This window comes from Corvus hawaiiensis, chromosome Z (genome assembly GCF_020740725.1).
Source record: "Corvus hawaiiensis isolate bCorHaw1 chromosome Z, bCorHaw1.pri.cur, whole genome shotgun sequence".
Classification (NCBI taxonomy): domain Eukaryota; kingdom Metazoa; phylum Chordata; class Aves; order Passeriformes; family Corvidae; genus Corvus; species Corvus hawaiiensis.
In genome coordinates this window covers 57,228,276-57,246,718 of record NC_063255.1, presented here as the reverse complement: position 1 = coordinate 57,246,718, position 18,443 = coordinate 57,228,276, and the positions used below count along the sequence as shown (strand labels likewise).

The following is an 18,443-nucleotide window of genomic DNA, read 5'->3' as shown; positions in this document are numbered from 1 at the left end:
GGCTTCACTGTTGCAGTGAAACTCCTGCCTCCTCCACCCCCCCACCTCCTCTTTCAAGATTTCATTACTAGTTTAGCGTAGGATATAAGTGACAGACCATTGCCTTTTATACCAAATGACTACAAAGGTATTTAGCTGCAGAGGATTAATTTTTTCACATTCATGGTCAGGGAATGTGAGACTGACTTACATTAAATTTCCCATGCCATTTGGCTTTCTGAGGCCTGTGCAGTGAAAATGAAAAAGTTTCCATGGCCTGGATGAATTTCTGATGAATGGATAAGGCTGTGTGCAGAGCAGAGATCTGTGACCCTCTGCAGCTTGCAGTCAGACACTCCACAGCTTCTTTGACATCAAAGGTTGCAGATTGTTCTGAATGAATAGAGTCCTTGCAAATCGCATCTGCTAATCACAGAAGAGCTGGGTAGACGTCATCTTTAAAAAACTAAGAATCTGTGAATTGTGGCAGATTATTTAGGCCTTCTTTAGGGTACCTCATCAGCCTAAATCCATGGAAACTCTAGCTGAAAGTTAGCTTGTCTCTTACAGGCTTATTTCCTTCCTCAGTATCCAGTAGATGCACACAGATACACACTGCATAAAAAGGGAAAAAATTAAGAGCACACTATAATCAAAACTGCTGGGCTATGCAGTACCAGAGAAATATTCAAATTTCTAATAGGAGCCATAAAAGTTTAAAATGACAACCACACCTCCAGAAATTTTATTTTTGCAAGTAGCTTTTAGCAAGAGGGCTAGCATTTTCTGTAGGAAGAGTGGGAGGCTAGAAAGCTGTCTTGTTTCATACAAGTTTTCTTTTTCTCCTATACAGTTTGATTATTCTAAAAGATTGTTTGTCATAAACTTTCTTCTAGGTTGTTACAGGCCTATTTTTGGAAGGCTGTAATAGAGGTCTTTGTGATCCTGTAGCAAGAATAAAGGGGTTTTGAGCAATCTGGTGATCTGCCTGTACTTTGCCTTTTCTGACCAGAGAATTTTGGATTTATACAGCACATTCACCACCTGACCCCTGCAAAAAAGAAATTTCTGAATTAAAAAAAGAAAAAAGAAGGAGATGATGAAAAAAAAAGTATGTATTTTTGTAATGGACTGTCATGAGGCTATTTCTTCAATTCTCCTTTTCTCAATGATTTTATGATTTTATTCCCTGCACATGGTGTGATGCTCTTTAAAGTCCCTTCCAACACAAATGTATGAGTCTATGATTCTGTGGTTTTATGTAGAATCACAAAAAAAAAAAAAAAAAAAAAGAAAGGAAAAAAGGAAGAAAGGAAGAAAGATTCTGAAATTTTCATGAAAATCAGTGTCACCTATTCCAAAGCTTTAAAAGAAAACGAAAAAAAAAAAGGAAGAAGTCTTTTGCTTATGAATTTACAGTCGATAAATTTTGCCCTTTTTTTGATTAGTTACTCAAAGGAATTTCTCTTTGTTCTTCTGATGCTATTGCATAAATTGCTTTTTACCTCTGGTGCACCATCTAAGCCAGTTTTATATAAAGTTTTATCCCGAACGTCGCTGGCACCCTGTTGTACCTTAGTCCAAGGAGAAAAATGACGCTGGCTGTATCCGACGATGGGGTTCGATAAGGACGGCAGCGAGGAGGAGCAGGGGCTGCTCGCGATCCAGCCGTGCCGAGCCTGGACGCTGGATGTCACTGCAGGACCGGGTACGCGGCGGAGCGGAGCAAGCAGGGAACATCGTCCTGAGGGTCCCCCGCCTCCGGAGCTAGACGCAGCCGGAACGGGGTCTGAGATGCCGGCGCTGCATGCAAGTAACGTGGAAGTGCAATGTATCTTTCTCTCTTGGAAATGATGAATTCCAGGACATGGAAAACGCAACAAAACCAGCCTTGCTATAGAAAGAATCTCTGCGATTACAATTGTAAGATACTGGGTTTTTAGGTCTCGAAGCCTTTTACAGAGCTTGCTCAGGTAAAGTCAAAACTGCAGATTATGGGATACTCATGTGATTATTTACTATTGTGTTTAATACAGTCAAATAGAAGACTTGGGGCTTTGCTAATTTTTAAATTTAATCTACATTTTTTTCCTGAAAGTAAAACAAGCTGATCTCAGGCTGTTTATTTAATTCATATTTTTATATATATTCTCTGCCTTTCACTTTCCATGCCTTCACATACCTTTCCTCTATATGCTTCCCATCATCCAAACTCACTTTCATTCACTGTTTATGCACATTTGCAGTGTTTTTGTAAAAAAACTCTTCACTTTTTTCTACTTTTCTTCCTAACAATTTACTTTTTTTCCTCCATGTTTTGTTTCTACATACGAGCTTTATACTTTGTTTTTTTCAGCCATATTGTCTTTTCTGTCATGTTCCTCTTCACTCCATTATGTTAAACATTTTACTCTGCCCACCTTTTTTGCATGGTTCTTCCAACTACTATCACCTCTCTCTTCCTCCCACTTCACTTTTCCTTTCCTGTGATGTTCCTGTTATGTGTTCCCTTTGAATGTCATCTTTTCTCATTATTTTTCCTTATCGGTTTTATTCCTTTCTTCTTCTGTCTTGATCAGCTGAATTCTCCCTATCTGTGAAAAAGTGCACTTTTTGACTCTTTTTCTCATCAATTCAGGGAAAAGGGACAGGTAAAGGACGAACAATGACAGACTGCTTCCTGGCCAATGTTTCTGCCACTGCAGTCGGATTTGACTTTGTCTGCAGAATTGTGGTTTCTAGTAAAATAATGTCTTACAACCCAGACTGTGAATTCAGTCTCCCTCACTTATTAGCTTGCTTTATAAGTCAATTCCATTTTTCTCTCAAAAACTTAATTATTCTTAATTTATAACCATGGAGTCTATACAGGAACATATATCACATATGCACAAATATTTCATTCACTTTAAGTGGTTGAAACGGAAAAAATAATAGTCATTAGAATGAACATATGAAACACAGATGGATGATAAGGGCAGAGACACCTAGTTATAAGTGAAAAAAACTTCTTCAAAATGTTTCATATTACTCATCCAGAACTGATTGCTCAGTTCTGACCCTCATTTAAGACATGTAAAGTATCTTCAAAAGACCTAAGCTTTGGAGCATGAAATGTCAAACTCAAATGGAAATTAACTATGTGAGTAAATAAAAAGCTTGAGTTTAGAGACGATTACATATACAATGAACTTTTCCCTTGCTAACATCTTTTTATGCTGGGAGGGTTAACTAGTTTTCTTTCAAGCCGAGTAACTAATGTTATAAACAATAGTCTAAATTAATAAAAATTATTTCTAACATCTGCACAGCATGGATTTTACTGTTTCTATCTGATAGAGACAGTTTAAGCCTTAAAAATTTCCTGTTGTTTCTAGCTGCACCAAATAATTTGGCCAAATTCCCCTACAACTTATGTTATCTTCTATTTAAACTATCATTGCTACAATACCACAAATATTTACTTATTTGTAACTTCACATAATATTTGGACATAAAAATATATATTTATTGATATTAAATATTGTTCATATTTTATGACTATGGGCTCTTTTAATGAAATTTTAATGTTAGCTATTTTTTCCTTATTAATTGGGATTGCTGATTAGCCTGTAGCACAAGGCATGGGTTTTGCCCATCCCCAGACAACCGATCAGACAATGAAAGATAATGCATACACATAATTCAGCTGTGCTCTTAGAGTGAATGAGTGAGTTGCAACACATAATGATAGAGCTCCATTCCCATCCTGTTTGAAGACTTAATGGATGCCATACCTCTTGATAAAAAGCATTTCAGCTATTCAGCTACTTGTTATTCATGTAAATGTTTTTATCTCAAAGGAGGAGTGGTTTTTGGCATTGCCAGAGTGGGTCAGAGGAGCCTTTGTTAGGTGGAGATACCGGACCAACCAGAAACTAGAATCAGCTGTATCAGAGTACAAGCTGCAGTAGGGAATACAATGCCCTCTCAGGCCGAAATAGTGTTAAGCTCATGTCCTGAAACCCAAGTTTTTCTCTATCCAGCACTCAGTCCCTTGATGTTTATTACAGTAGCTCTTGATATTCTTATAAACCATTTAAATGTCAACTCTTTTAGACCATTGAAATATTAACTTTCTGAATCCTGGTAACATCTTGTGTCACTATTCAAGCAGCTGGAGCTTCTGGATGGGTTGTTCTTGAAGTTCAGTGATACAGCTCTGACAGGCAGTCTACCATTGAACTATGTTTTTGGGCAGTGTAGCAACAACCCCATGTTAAGCTCTCCTGCATCGCAAATAATACATGTGCTCAGCTGAATGAAAAATGACATTGAGATTCCATATTTAAAACTGTTTCTGATTAGCGTGGTGTTGTATCCCAAAGACCCCCAAAGGCAGAAGTAAATCACCAGTGAAGTAAATCTATCTTAATGAATATATTGCAAGTAGACCACTGGTAAGTTTGGATTGCTCTGGATGCATAGTATTTGATGTACTAGATCATAAAATTCTTTGGGACTGTGCAGGGGGTGGTGTATTTCCACTTGCTGCTCTCTCTTCTCAGCAGGCTGCTAGCCACCTGTAATTAAGGCAAATAAACTCTACTTTCCCTGGAGTTGTTTTGAGCATGTTTGTTGTTGCTAAAGCAGCACAGTATGGTTTGGTAGGACTCAACAGAGAAACCAGTTCAGGCATGGCAAGACATAAGCTGACCCTTAGTACAGGACACATTGCTGGGCAACTACAAGGTAAATTCAGAAAAAAGGTTAAAAGAATTTGCCAGTACCACCCTAGCTGAAAATCATTCCCTTTTCCAATTTTTCCTTCTCTTTTCCTTTCTCTCTTTCTCCTTCTCCCTTCCTCTCTCACTCTTGCTCCAGCTTCCCGCCCCAGCCTGCAGCTGGTAATAGTTTACAGGGCACGTTGCTGTGTTAATACCTTGTTAAGGCTGTTTCAGCTGCTGGGTCTCTGAGAGGTCAGTGTCAGGACTATTTTACTGTGAACCCTTGATATGCAGGGTAAAGCCGGGGACAGGTAGAGCTTCCCCTTTCTCACACCGCAGGGAGCTGAGCTGCTGCAGGCACCCCCTCCCACAGTGTTGCACTGCTGTCAGTGTGGGCAATAAAAAATAATCTGTTTCTGATCAAAAGTAATTAGGGTTTATAGAAGCATGTGTATTAATGGACTAGACACACCACAGACATTGCCTGGTATCTCTCAATTCAGCTTGGTAAAGCTGCAGGTGTTAAAGAGCTGTTGAATGCTGTTGTCTGTGCAATATGGGCAAGTAGCAAAAATAATTCTGCAGCTCATAAAGTAAAGTTGAAAATAGGAGTAGATGATTAAAAAAATAAAATGTTAGTATAACTGAACTTCTGGCACTGGTGTCTGAGTCTGCTGGGCTTCTAGCACAGCAGAGAGTATTACATGGAAGGCAACGTCTGGATTTAAAAAGGCAGGATTACAGTGTCATTTCTCAGTTTAAGAAAATATTGTATATTTTCTCACAGAATTTGTTGGAAAAAAAATATATTATGTAGACAATGGGAAAGAGAAAGAAAAGTAAAATCCATTTTAGAGATCAAGCACAAAAGGAAAAAATCCACTTTGTATTTGTAGTATTTCTAGCACAGAGGGGGATAAAAAGGTTACCCAAAACACAGAATTTTTCTTTCTTTCCTTTTCTGGTTAGTTTTAAGATGCAGGTTGAGTGGTCAATTTTTGCACTCGGTTACAAGGTTAATCACAGGCCAAGCATATTTATGGTTTTGTAATACCAGCTTTATTTACTGGCTCTGCCTACATTTTTAAAGATGTGTTTGTTTTATAATACATAATTAATGAAAATTACTTCTCATTAGTTAGTTATTAATTTGGAATGCATGAGACCCAGTGTAACATTTGTATAGTGTATACATGCATATCCTGACAGCTAGGAATGCAATGAATACTCAAAATTAAGGAATAGGATCCCTGAAAGTCTTCTACTGGGTGTGTTTTAGATTGTCATATAAATTAGTATTTCTCTTTCAGAAATGGAAATGGGAATATAGCTCAGATACAGTCACACATTTTACAAATTTTTATTTATCTTTTGTTTTTCTGACTTCATGTTCATTTATGGAAGCCACATTAATTTATCACTTAAGTATCGCTGCTGCACATATTATCTGTTCATGAGAAATTAAAGGCGTCATTAATTTCCTTTAATATGAACCTATGTAGTCCTTCCCCTTCTGCAAAATACATGTGAGATAGAAGTTAAAATTGGCAGTAAATGTACAATGCTGACCTAGATCCTGTGAGGAAAAGGCAAATTCTGAGAGATAAGGCTGGCAGTGCCCTCTGAACCCAGCAGACACTGGCTCACATGCTATATAGTCAAAATGTATTTTTCTTCTAGGGGTAGACAAACAAAATATGGAAATTTGCTGAACAGCATGAGCATCCTCTGTGCTGGGAGATCTCAGTCAGAAAGTGTTCAGTTACTGGAAATCTGCAAAGCATACATGCCAAAACAAGGTTACTGGGGATTTTCAAGTCTTACAAATCTCATCAAAAATTAACAGGGGAAAGGTCATTATTTTTGTGGTACCAAAAGGCCAGAAATGACAGTAAATTCTGGTGCTTCCTATGAGACTCTGGAGATAAAAATGGGAGGATTAGGCAGAGAGAGCCTGCTAGTTTTTCTCATTGTTGATTGAACTGTTAGCACAGAAAGAAAGGAAGACAAATATATATACCTCAGGAGTATATATTTGACAGGTTACAATAAAAATTGATGCTTTAATTCTTTGAAAGTCCATTCAAGCTATAGAGTTGGTGCTGAACCTAGTTTTCTGTAAACGTAAACATTTCATACGTCTTTATTTTAAAGGAAAGCATAAAACAAATCTGTGAAAAAGGCTTGCATTACATTTGCAGTGGATCAAATACCTGCTGCAGGTGAATGTGCAAATGATGTTCATTCAGAAGCTTTTTTAGTTATTTGGCTATTTACTCATACCTTTGTATGATTGGTAGGTGCGAACTTGGCTCATAACTGTACAATTACATTTTTGCAAAACTGTCTTTTTTCTCTCCCTCTTCTGTGGTTTAGAAGTTATTGATTGATGTTATTGTTAGTTACAGTTCAAAAATACAGGTTTTCCTCTTCTGCTTCAGAAGGTATGTATCAGAGCAGTGACAAAATACTTCCTTGCACTCTTAGGTTCATTCTAGTGGGTTTTTGTCTATCCCCAGCAATCTTCCACATCCTTTCCTTGTCAATTCCTCTTCTTCTATTGCTTCTGTTGCATGAACGTGACCTCATCCAGAGCTGTTTTGAACACTGTGTGGTCCCTCCCTTGCCTATTTTCTCTATACCCATGATAATACTGGATGGGATGAGTGGGAGTAGCTTAAACAGAGAAGGATAGAAAAAACCAGCAAAGCACCATGGCATTTTTTAAGACTGGATATTTAGATGGAAAAAAATGGGCAAAGTGATGTTCATAATGATCCTTTTATATTTTTAAAGAAAAATGTAAGCCAGCAACAGCTAGAAACATAATGCGGAAAGAATACGACGAGAAATAAAGCAGATTAAGGCCTGAATAAACAAAACCAAAAGTGCCTCCTGCCTAAAACGTCTCATCCTTCCAAAGTATCCCATTCCATGAGCAGAGAAGACAGAACTACAGATAACCTCGGTAATAACATCTGTTCAGGATAGATGTCAAAGAATATTAACTGGAGAAGCTGTGAATGCTAAAATAGCTGAGTTCTGCTGGAGATATGCCAACAAATGATAATGTGGCAGTCTTTTCAAGAATTAATATTCTTCAGGCACTAAGCTGCCCTTGTCTTTTATATCAGGTCTAAGTGTCTAAGATGCTGTATCTCCCAAGACAAGACTGCATCAAGCAGATCACATGTATGTGGCTAGAGAGATCAGTCACTTTCTATGCCTTCTCGTCAGTTCGCTTTCACCCCTTGAATCTGCCAATTAAATAACTTTGCATCTCAGAAACGACCATTTTTATGTTAATTTACTCAGTTAAACAGGTAGATTTTAACACAGTTTGAGCAGAGTGTTTTGGTTACACGCTGGAATGATGACATGGATGCAGTGCATTTTCTAATCATGAGTAGATGAAATGGGTGATGTTTTACTTTTTTTAGTATCCTGAAACTTTTGGATTGGAATAATTTTGAAGTGCTACTAGGATTTTCTTCCTCAGGAACTCATACAGTTGTGCTAACAAAGTTATGGTGATCTCAGGCAATGTTATGAAAGTTTTGAAAAATTATTCTGCACAGAAAGTGTGAGGGCTGGAACTACTTTTTAAGCATAAAACTGGGAATTGCATACTTGATTTCTGATTCACTTTCTTGTTTAAAAAAATCTTCAAAACATTAGACAAAAAGTTATCAAGCCTAGATTCCTGTAGAAAGGCGAATGTGTACTGACAATAGTTAAACAGACACCATAATTCCTGTCCTGTGGAAATTAAAAGTAGTACCATTCAGAACTGCAACAAAAATGACATTTTGAAATTTTCCATGTAATGAAAATTCTGACATTTTGCTTAGAGAAGGTCAGAGTGACATTTCATTGTGAAATACTGAGATGGTTTCTGGGGCTTCTTGGGTCATCTCTAATTGCCTGCCAGGTAGAAACCCAAGGATTTGGGGGTCCTGGAGTGCTGGGGGGCAAACAGCTTGGAGGCATGGTCTCTGCGGCAGCCTGCCTAATGGGTGGCCTCTAGACCAGATGAACAGGGTGGCAGAGTGCCAGGCAGAGCATTCTGACTTTTATTAAGATTTAATAATAACCAAAATATTCTTACCCAACATTTTAGTAAATTAGGAGTTTAGAAAGTCAGGAAAAAAACCTAGACCTAACTGCTTATGTTTGTAAGGTGCTTTGCACTGTGTGACTAAACAATCTTTCTCATTTCCTGAACATTTTAAACTTATTAAAACATGACTACTTCTTCAACACAGGGAAATATGGGCTTTATATTTTTACTTTTTTTACTTTAAACTTTGGGATGTGCCATGGGTTAGCAAAACATAGTCCTGAAAGTGATGTTCTTGTAAAGGGGTGCTTACAGCTTCCTCTGTGAGCTGACAGAACCTATCAGCTGACCAGTTTGAATATGGACAATTCTTTAAGCCACTTAGAGTTGTGACTGCCTCTGTGATCCACATTTAAGAATAGACAAACCCCAGGCAGAGCTCTCTCTCGTTTCCGGCACTGGGACAGGTGGCTGCAGGCCCCGTGTGGGGGCCAGCGGGCCCAGCCCAGGCCCTGCTCGGGCCGGGCCAGGCCGGGCCACGGCCATCCTGGAGCCGATGAGCCCTGTTCCACCCGCGGAATCCCCCCCTCAGCAGGGCTGTGGGCAGCCGGAGGGGCTCGGCTCCCCCTCTCCAGTGCGGCCAAGATTCAGCTGAAGCTGCACCACTGTCTGGCAGAGGTCATGTGACCAACAGCGATAAGCCACATTCCAGCTGCAAGGCCGAGGTGAGATTAACCCTTTTAGTGCTGTGAAGAGCTAAAAACCTGAGGGAAGAGAAAGAGGAGATGCTTAAAGCTGAAATTCTGTTGTAAAGCTATGATATATCAGGGTACCCGTTGTAATTTCATGAAGGCATGGGGGGTGAAACATTCAACTTGTACTTGTGAGCAAGAGCACCTGCACTGAGATAGGCAGATGCTGAAGTGGCTGTAATTTAATGAGAAGTTTGAACAGGGAGAGATGGAAGCGGTGAGGACTTTGGCTCCAAATGGGAAAGGAGAAAACCTCAGTCCCTAGAGATGCTCCCAGAGATAGTCCTAGAGATGAAGATGAGGAAGAGCCTTTGCTCCCAGGGAAGGAGAAGGGCCTCTGTTCTTAGAGATGAAATGCTCCCAGAGATGGGTGAAGAGAACTTTTGTTTCTGAACAGCTCAACCTTAAAATTGCACCCCGGTAGCTCAAGATTGGACCCTTGAAAGCAGTTGTGGGAAAAGCTGCAAGTTGGGGGAAGGGACTCACATGCAAGCAGAGAACCAACCCGGGCGGCTGGCTCATTGTGATAATGTTTTCATAGCAGGGGCAAGAGAGACTCCTCTTCCTAAATGGACTGAACAAGGTTATTATGGAAGTGGTAAACAGACTGAACATCTCAAGGGTTGTCTTTTTACATTGTCAGTGGGAGAAGGGAGAAAGGTGGGCGGAGGAGAAGTGTTCTGAAGGTGTGGTATGATTTTTTTTCCTTCTTTTAGGTCTGTTAATAAACTTCTTTATATTCTTTCAAATTTGGTGCCTGCTCTGTTTTTCTTCTAATTCTTATCTCACAGAAAGTAAACAGTCATGAGTATTTTGGACCAAACCACTACAGGATGGTTTTACATTCTGTGGCTAAATTCACTTCTGTTGGGCCCTCTGTGGATATTGCCAGATAAATTTTTAGGGGTTTTGGTGTTTTGGTTGTTTGTTTGGTTGACTTTTTGGGGGGTTGTTGGGGTTTTTGGTTGGTTTTTTTTTTTTTCTTTTTTTTTTTTTCTGGAGGTGTGACAGTATTTTTGGGATAATTCCAGAGGTTTAAGAGCCTCTCTTCCCATCTGCTTTCTTGAAGCTGTGCAATCTGAATTAGTTCTGCCATCTGGATAGGAATAAGATCTTCTGATGGAATGGAATAATTTTATGTAAACTATGATTAATGAATTATATGAATGGGAGACAGAGTTTTCAATGAAAATCCAGTCATACCCTTTGATCACAGAAATCTTTCCCTGGCTAGAGCAACTAGACCTTTTTCCCATGCACGTTGTTAGACAATAAATCAAGCTCTTCCAATGAGCTGTACTTTTACTCAGAATGCTGGAAAACACAAAATGGAAGTTATAAGGATACAAGTACTGCAAACATCGTCTATTTATACTGGACCTATACAAGCAACATCTCAGAAAAAATGTGAGAGTTCCATGCTCCAGTGTGGGAGGGTGTTCCATCCTCTCCAGTTCCCTGATGTCAAATCCGTGATGCTGATTTACAGTAAGATTCAGTTGTGATTTAAGGCAGAGGTATTCTGCCTTTTCTTTTTTTGTAGCCTTGTCCTACCTTTTTGTAAGTTGCAGTGGAGAAGACTAGCAGAATACCCATGTTCTGCCCTCATCAGCAGTACCAGGGAACTTCATGCCTACATTTTTTGGGTTGTGTTCTTACCTTTCCTTCCTGCCAGGTAAGGAACTATGGATATATGGGACATATTTGACACCAAGAATTCTTGATCCCAAGGGTACTTGATTCTATTCTTCCTAAAGCAGAAATATGCCTAAGATTTTCAAGAACATTTTCAAGTTACATTTTAGCCCATGAGTGAAGGTGAAATTTACAGAAATAAATGTTGTTCTTGGTTCAGCCCTTTGGTAGCCCATGAGACTGATTTCAGTGTACCTGATTTAAACTATTATAAAACAGTTAAGCTCCACCTGGACGACCAGATATCTTTGCTAATAAAATGAATACTTACTTCCATTCTTCAGCTTGCACAATTTGTGGGGGTGAAATTAATACTAATAGATGTCTTCTGAATTGTTTTGCTAAGTAATATACAGTCTAATATTGTCTCTTTTTCATTGTCTTACTTAGCAGTTTCAAAATTCTGTTAACATATCAACACATACTGTGTAAAATTAGGTTTATTGATGAGGAGAATATGGTCAATACTTTAGTTTAATTACCCTTGTTTGGAATCTCATAATCTCTACTGGCCAAGGTTTACAAAATGACCCAAATTATCTCATTTATGTATTTCTTTTGCTTCTAGGGATATGTTACTCAATGGAGGTCTGCAGTAATTTTGCAGATTGAGACTTTGCTTTTTTCCAAGGATAACTTCAGGAGATTCTGAATCCAATAAACTTCAGGAGATTCTGAATCAAAGTGGCACAGAAACTTTAAGGAATTTCAAAAAGTCGTGTCATAAAAAATTTTGCTTTCTTACAGTAAACAACCCTCCTTATTTATATTAATTAAAGAACAAGAATTGAAAATAAATCAGGGAGTAAGAGTTAACTAAAACATTAAGAGTGGAAAATGAGGGAGATACCAACCTCCATCACCTCTAATTATGTCAAAATAATTATTTGTACTGGTCTTTTATATTCTCACAATGAAATTAATAGCACTTACCCAGAGAATTCCAGGAGAGCTCAGCTCATTACCAAAAGCCAAAATGATTTTGCATGTATTTGTACATTACTTCCTACTTGAGAGAAATGTAGGAGTGCTTCTGGAGATGCAATATGGCAATTTTGTTTTCTGCTACCCCACCTACATATTCTCAGGCTTTTCCAGAACAAAAAATAAGTCAAGCAAACAAATGAGAAAAAACCCATTGCCTTTTTCGGAGGAGCATCATTGATTAATTTAAGGTATCTCTGAAGCAAGGTGATCACGCACGAATGATGCCTGGTCATGCCTTTGGGCTGGCTATTCAAATAGAATAATGTGAAACAATAAACCAAAACAGTTTTCAGTACAAGAACTGACTTCTGGAACTGCATGCATGTATTCCCTTGCACTTGCCAGGGAAATGCTGGGGAGTTTCCTCAGGTAGCTCAAGGACCTGTGCACAGGCTGCTTTGGTAGCACTGCTGACTTCAGTGAATTGGATCCAAAGGACCCTAAGCTCCTTTTCAACTTCCTTGAGCTGCAGAGACCTGTTGGGTAGCTCTGATGGAGCACATTTGCTCTATGATATATGCTAAAGCTATTTAGAGCTACAGGGGAAATTACAGCTGGTGACTAGGAGAGGTTTGAAGGAAAAAGTGTCTGTTATTCAGATATATAATTATTTCTGCCATTCTTGCACAGGGGGTGACTTTCTGACCAGGAATGGAAGCAGCTGTTCCCAGTCCACTGACAGCAGGAGAAGCACAGCCTTGTGAGGATACCCAGTCTGCTTGGAGAGTGTCTTCAGAACTGCCTGGCTTTGAGCTGAGCATCTGCCCCAAGAGTCCTGAAAGTTGGAAGCTGTAGTCTGCTTCTCACTTAGAAATTCAACTAATCCTTCATCAGCCTTTAGTCAAGCAGCATTGTTATATTTCACAGCATTCAAATAAAAATTTAGCCTCCAAGTCATGTGACAGCATTGATGGAAGAAGGGGGAAGGGAATGCTGCTGTTGCTCCCTGCAATTGTCATAATGTAAAGATAGTATGGAATATGTTAATAATTTCAAAGTGGAATATGTTAATAATTTCAAAGTCTAAATAGGGTAAATTCTGCACATTTCAGGTTAATGGCTTTGAATGTGTGATACAATAGATGATGAACTGTGGAGGTGTGTGCTGTATGGTCAGATGTCTACCCAAAACCAGACAGTCTTGGCATCCATTATGGTACGTTGACAAAGAAAGTAAGAAAACCCAGGAATGGGTAAATGTGCAACAGAGCCCCTTCTGCTTGTAATAACACCTTAGAGGGATTAGGAGTTAAAAAATAAAGAGGGTAGCCGCCTCAAATTTGTTTTCCTCTGAGTGTTTTCTGAAAATAATGGGTTTGTTTTACTCTCTTTGAAGAAATAACAATGTAAACAAGGTATTACCAAAGGTACTTGAAATTAGTCTGACCTTCTGGTGAAGGAGTTTCATATTTGAGGACTGACTGGCTGTACTTTAAGTGACTAGGGAGCTTGCATATGTTGCTGCTGCAGTTAGCTCAGTAGCTGTTACAAAAAGTTTTCATCTTGGCAAAGAACAACATAAGAATTTTTCACTTGGACAGTAATGAATACTAGAGCTGCCATTTTAGCCTTGATTATTATTCTCATGGCAAGAGTAGATGTATCTTCAGTGCTGAGACATCACTAGTTATGCAAAGGCTGCAAGCCTTTGAATCTCTCTCTATGCCAGACTAGAAAGGGTCAGATTTAGAAATAAGAAGTTCATGTAAATTCACAGAATATGCTGAGTTGGAAGCGAACTTAGTAGGAACTAAAAAAATGTGGAAGGGGGGAAACTTTTTGAGAACTTCCAATTTCTATCATTCAAATTATTTTGACAACAGCCTGACTGGGCAGAGGATATGTGAAAGAAAAAATTTCCTTTTATAGAGGAACTTGTTTCTTGCAGAGAATAGATTGCATGATTCTTGGAATATTTGAATTTCAGCATCAGACAAAGTATCTGAAGTTCTTTTAACTTTAGAATGATTTCTTCAGAAGAGCATAGAACTTAAAATGGTAAACCCCTGCTTTCTGTTTCCAAGATAAGAATGTTCATGAAAAGCTTATATTATATATTTATTAGTAGAGAGTTCACAGATGGGTTGCCTAGCTGTTCACTTTAGACACACATTGTTGGCTTCATGAGCTAATAGAAAGAAAACCCTTTTTCTGCATACCTAGTCGTCAGTGGTTAGATTTACTAGAGAATGATGCACACAATCCCCATATATAAACCAGTCAAGGGATATTTTCTACAGGCTTAAGTGCCTCCAGTAATTTATTTTTTCCCCAGCCTAAGTCTAGTAACTTCAGCTTGCATGATTACTGAGATTTGTGCTCTAGTTCTTGCCATCAATTCATTCCTGAACTTGTAAAATGCAAGGTCCTGGTATGTATTTTTCTTTCCAATTCTTCAGTGAATGAAGAATTCCTTACATTAGAAGCTATGATCTCTTCAAAGATATTCTTCACTGCATTGGGTGAAGTAAATACTGGAGTATATGATTTGATTTGTCATACATCTCTGTCTGTAAAAGAAAAAACTTCTATGCTGCATTTTAGGGCCAGACCATCAGTTAGAATAAATGAGCATAACTCTTGTGATTTCACATGATTTCAAATTACACAACTAGTAGTCTACAAAACAAAAAGAAACTGTTTTTTTTGCAAATCTGTTCTACCATCCTGAAATAAAATAGTAGCTGCAGAGGGTAACATGTTGATGAGGAGACAAAGGAAAGGCCTCTAAGTTAGAATGGTTACCTTAGAAGATATCAAACTCATCCACAAACCCATTTTTTTTGAGTAGTATGAGCTTTTCACTTTAATTGGCGCTATTATTTGCAGACAAATGTTGTGTTAATGGAGGAGGGAAAAAGATGTCATGCATGGTTTCAGAAGGACACAAGTATCTTGATAAAAGAAGGCATAGAAGGACAGAAGCATAATTAAGCTGGACTGACTGTGGAGGTCATGGTAGAATAACAAGTATCAAAGGATGCAAAAGCAGAGAAGCGTTGGCATGGAGACTGGGAGGCACTTTAGTATTAAATATAGTACATTTCAGATGGAAACATGGAATAGCAGCCTGATCACAAATACTTCTGGATTTTCAGTGATTCACATTACCCAGACCTAAATGAAAACCTTGGTCTTCTGCTGTACTGAATCAACATTTTGTTTCAACTAAATATAAGTTTTTTATATCTTCATAGGTTTTGAGGCTTGTAGTAAGTTCTGTTACATCTTTTATATCACAGAACATTGCTTTTCATCAGGTTGTTCTTACTGGTGTCCCTTACAGTCTTTTAAAAAGGAGATTCCTGTTTTCCCTTAAACCATCATAGTTGTGATTTTGTGGTGTTATTGTGCCAGGTTAGAAGATGCTGTGGTTCATCATCCGGCTGGGATGATGGGATATTTCAGAGATCTCTGAAGACCAGGTGTTATGACCTGCCCCAGAAAACGAGGGTAACTCAGGTTCTTGTTAACAGATCCCTTGGGGTGGGTTAGAGTGAAACAAAACTGATGGATGTTAATAAATATATTTATGTAGGGTTTATTTTAGAACAAAATGGTTGAAGTGGGAAGCAGGCATGTAGCCATTTTGGTTACCATTATCTATAGTAATACAGCAGCATGGAAGCATAAAAATATTACAGGAAGGAAGGAACAAAGAAACAAAGGAAGGAGGAAAAACATATCACCACCCGTAGATCTCACAACAAGACTTTATTGTTGCAATTTAGATGTCTGTTGGCTGAAGTGATGCTCTTATTTCATTGAGGGTGATGGAAGAAGTCTGTGAAACACGAAGTCCATTGGGTTTATATTATGCTTAGGCCAGATGGAAACATCCTGGTACCACCCCTGGAGTGAAGAGTTTTACACTGGATGGTGTAACACTGGATGAGGAGACATTTCAGGAATCTTTGACACCTTCTAATACATTACAGCTGACTATTACATCAGCGCAGTTGAGTCAATTATAGCCTATTATGGGCCCATAATAGGGGAGTTATCACAGCTGAGTTCACCTGAGTAAGGACAAAGAAACAGTACCCTGTCTCTCAGGGTTTGCCTCTTTTCTTATCTTACTCAAAACCCGCTTTGTAGCCCAAGCTGGCACCTGTGCTCACTCTCTGCGCCTGGGCGGTTACTGTGCATGTAGGCATCTTGCCCCCTGATTGTTTGAGCCATCACCATTCCAGTCTCTCCCACATCCTTCTTCTTAGACCTGGGATAATTGGGCAATGGTACCACCTTTATTTGATCTCAAGTCTCCCACCAGGGAACAGTTATATAAAGAAACCTGTCTTTGCCTATACAAGGTTTATATACTATGTTTTATTGTTTCTTAACTGTATTTTGAAAATAGCTCTTTACAGCTCTGTTGGTTTTGAAAGCTTTGTTTTATTAAAGAACATACATGAAAGAATAGAGGCTTGTTTTTCCATCTGTGAGCCATAAAATACATATTGGCATATTGATCACATCTCTCACCTGGTATCTATTCTCAGTGGTCTTTACAAAGTTACTGAACATATGGTTGGGAGACAATACTTGTGATATGTTCTCTGCAACAAATTATTTTATTTCAATAATGTAATTGATTATTAAGTACAAATTTATGTAATTAAATTATAGAAATTTATAAACAATATAATATAAATAAATTTAATTAATAAATGATTAATGACTGCCAAATCAGTCAAGGTTAGGGCTCCATTTTAAGTGAGTAGATGCTCTAGTTCCCAGATGTCTACTGACTATTGTTAAAGTAGAGGTCACTACAAAAACTTACCTAGGCTGATTCTGAGTTCTCTGTAAATGTTCTTGATACTTAATGTAAATTTGTGTGCTGGTGAGTTAGACTTCATCTGACCTGCTTTCTTCATAGATGAGATAAAATGGATAGGTCCTGTAAGTTTAGCATGGGCAACAGGGGAATCCCTCACAGCTGACTCCTTAGAACCATAGTGCTGACAATGAAGACAAGGAGGTTCTGTAGGAATGTAAGTTGCTGTTTTCACATTTCTATGTTGCATTTACAAAAGCTTATATCCTTCATAATTTTGTTTTCCTTCTGCATGTACATGTGTTTGTGTGCAGGTGCATCCATGAAAAACTGGTGTCTTCAACCAAAGTTAGTGTAACTAGCTGTATTGGGTTTGCAGGGCAAGGTTTTGTAGCTGTGGTGCTACCAGGATGGCTTCTGTGAGAGGATGTTGGAAGCTTCTCTCGTATCTAATAGAGGCAATGCCAGCCAGCTCCAAGACAGACCCACCACTGGCCAAGGCCAAGCCCAAACTCCTCAGTGATGGTGGCATCATCTCTGGGATAATGCATTTAAGCAGGGGGAAAAAAAAAATGTGACAACAACTGGAGCAGGACTGCTGGCAGAATTTGTGACTCTGTGGGGGACTCATGCTGGAGAAACCAGTTCCTGACAGACTGGACACCCCATGGAAGAGATCTGTTTCTTCAGGACTGTACCACGTGGGAGGAACTCATGTTGGAACAGTTTGTGGAGGACTGTACCCTGCTCTCCCATAGGAATCACTCCATACTAGAGCAGCAGAAGAGAGTGAGGAGTCCTCCCCCTGAGGACGAGGGAACAGCAGAGAAAATTTGTGATGGACTGACCACAACACCCATTCTCTGTTCCACTGCACCACTCAGTGATGAGGAGGGAGAGACTGAGGAGTGAAGTTGAGCCCAGGAAGAAGGGAGGGGTGGGGGGAAAGTGTTTTAAGATTTGTGTTTAGTTCTCATTATTCTGCTCTATTTGATTAGTAATACATTAAATTAATTTCCCAGTGTCGAGTCTGTTTTGCCCATGATGGTAACTGGTGAGTGATTCCTCTTTGTCTTTATCCTGACCTTATTTGAGCCTTTTGTTATACTAACTCTCTCCTGTCCTGTTGAGAAGGGGAATGATGGAGGACCTGCGGTATGCTCAGGGTTACCTCACCACACCAGCATCAGGTCAGCTCTCCCTGTTTAGATTTGAAAGGTAGCCACTTCATTTCATACTTAGAAATTATTAACATGGCCTTCTGCTTAGCTTCCAGTCTGAGTTATGAAGTCTCTAGGTCCTCTTTTTGTACCTAATTTCTCCTTTCTAGTTTTTGCTTCACCTGGTGGAGTTTGGTTAAACCTATAACTTCTATGATAAAAAGATTAAAATACATTTAATTCCAATCTGATCCACTCTTCTCTTTCTATTTTTTTCATGCAGTTTTTTTGTTTTCCTCCGTCAATATGCAGATGTTGTTTTTA

At 38.8% G+C, this 18,443-nt stretch overlaps 1 long non-coding RNA gene across 1 annotated transcript; it reads left to right on the top strand.

Moving 5' to 3' along the window:
• Positions 1 to 1,570: 1,570 nt before the first annotated feature.
• Positions 1,571 to 16,599, top strand: LOC125320404. The gene is made up of 2 exons (XR_007201100.1): positions 1,571 to 1,952; positions 12,810 to 16,599. It is a non-coding gene; the product is annotated as an uncharacterized LOC125320404 (long non-coding RNA).
• The last annotated feature ends 1,844 nt before the right edge of the window (positions 16,600 to 18,443 follow it).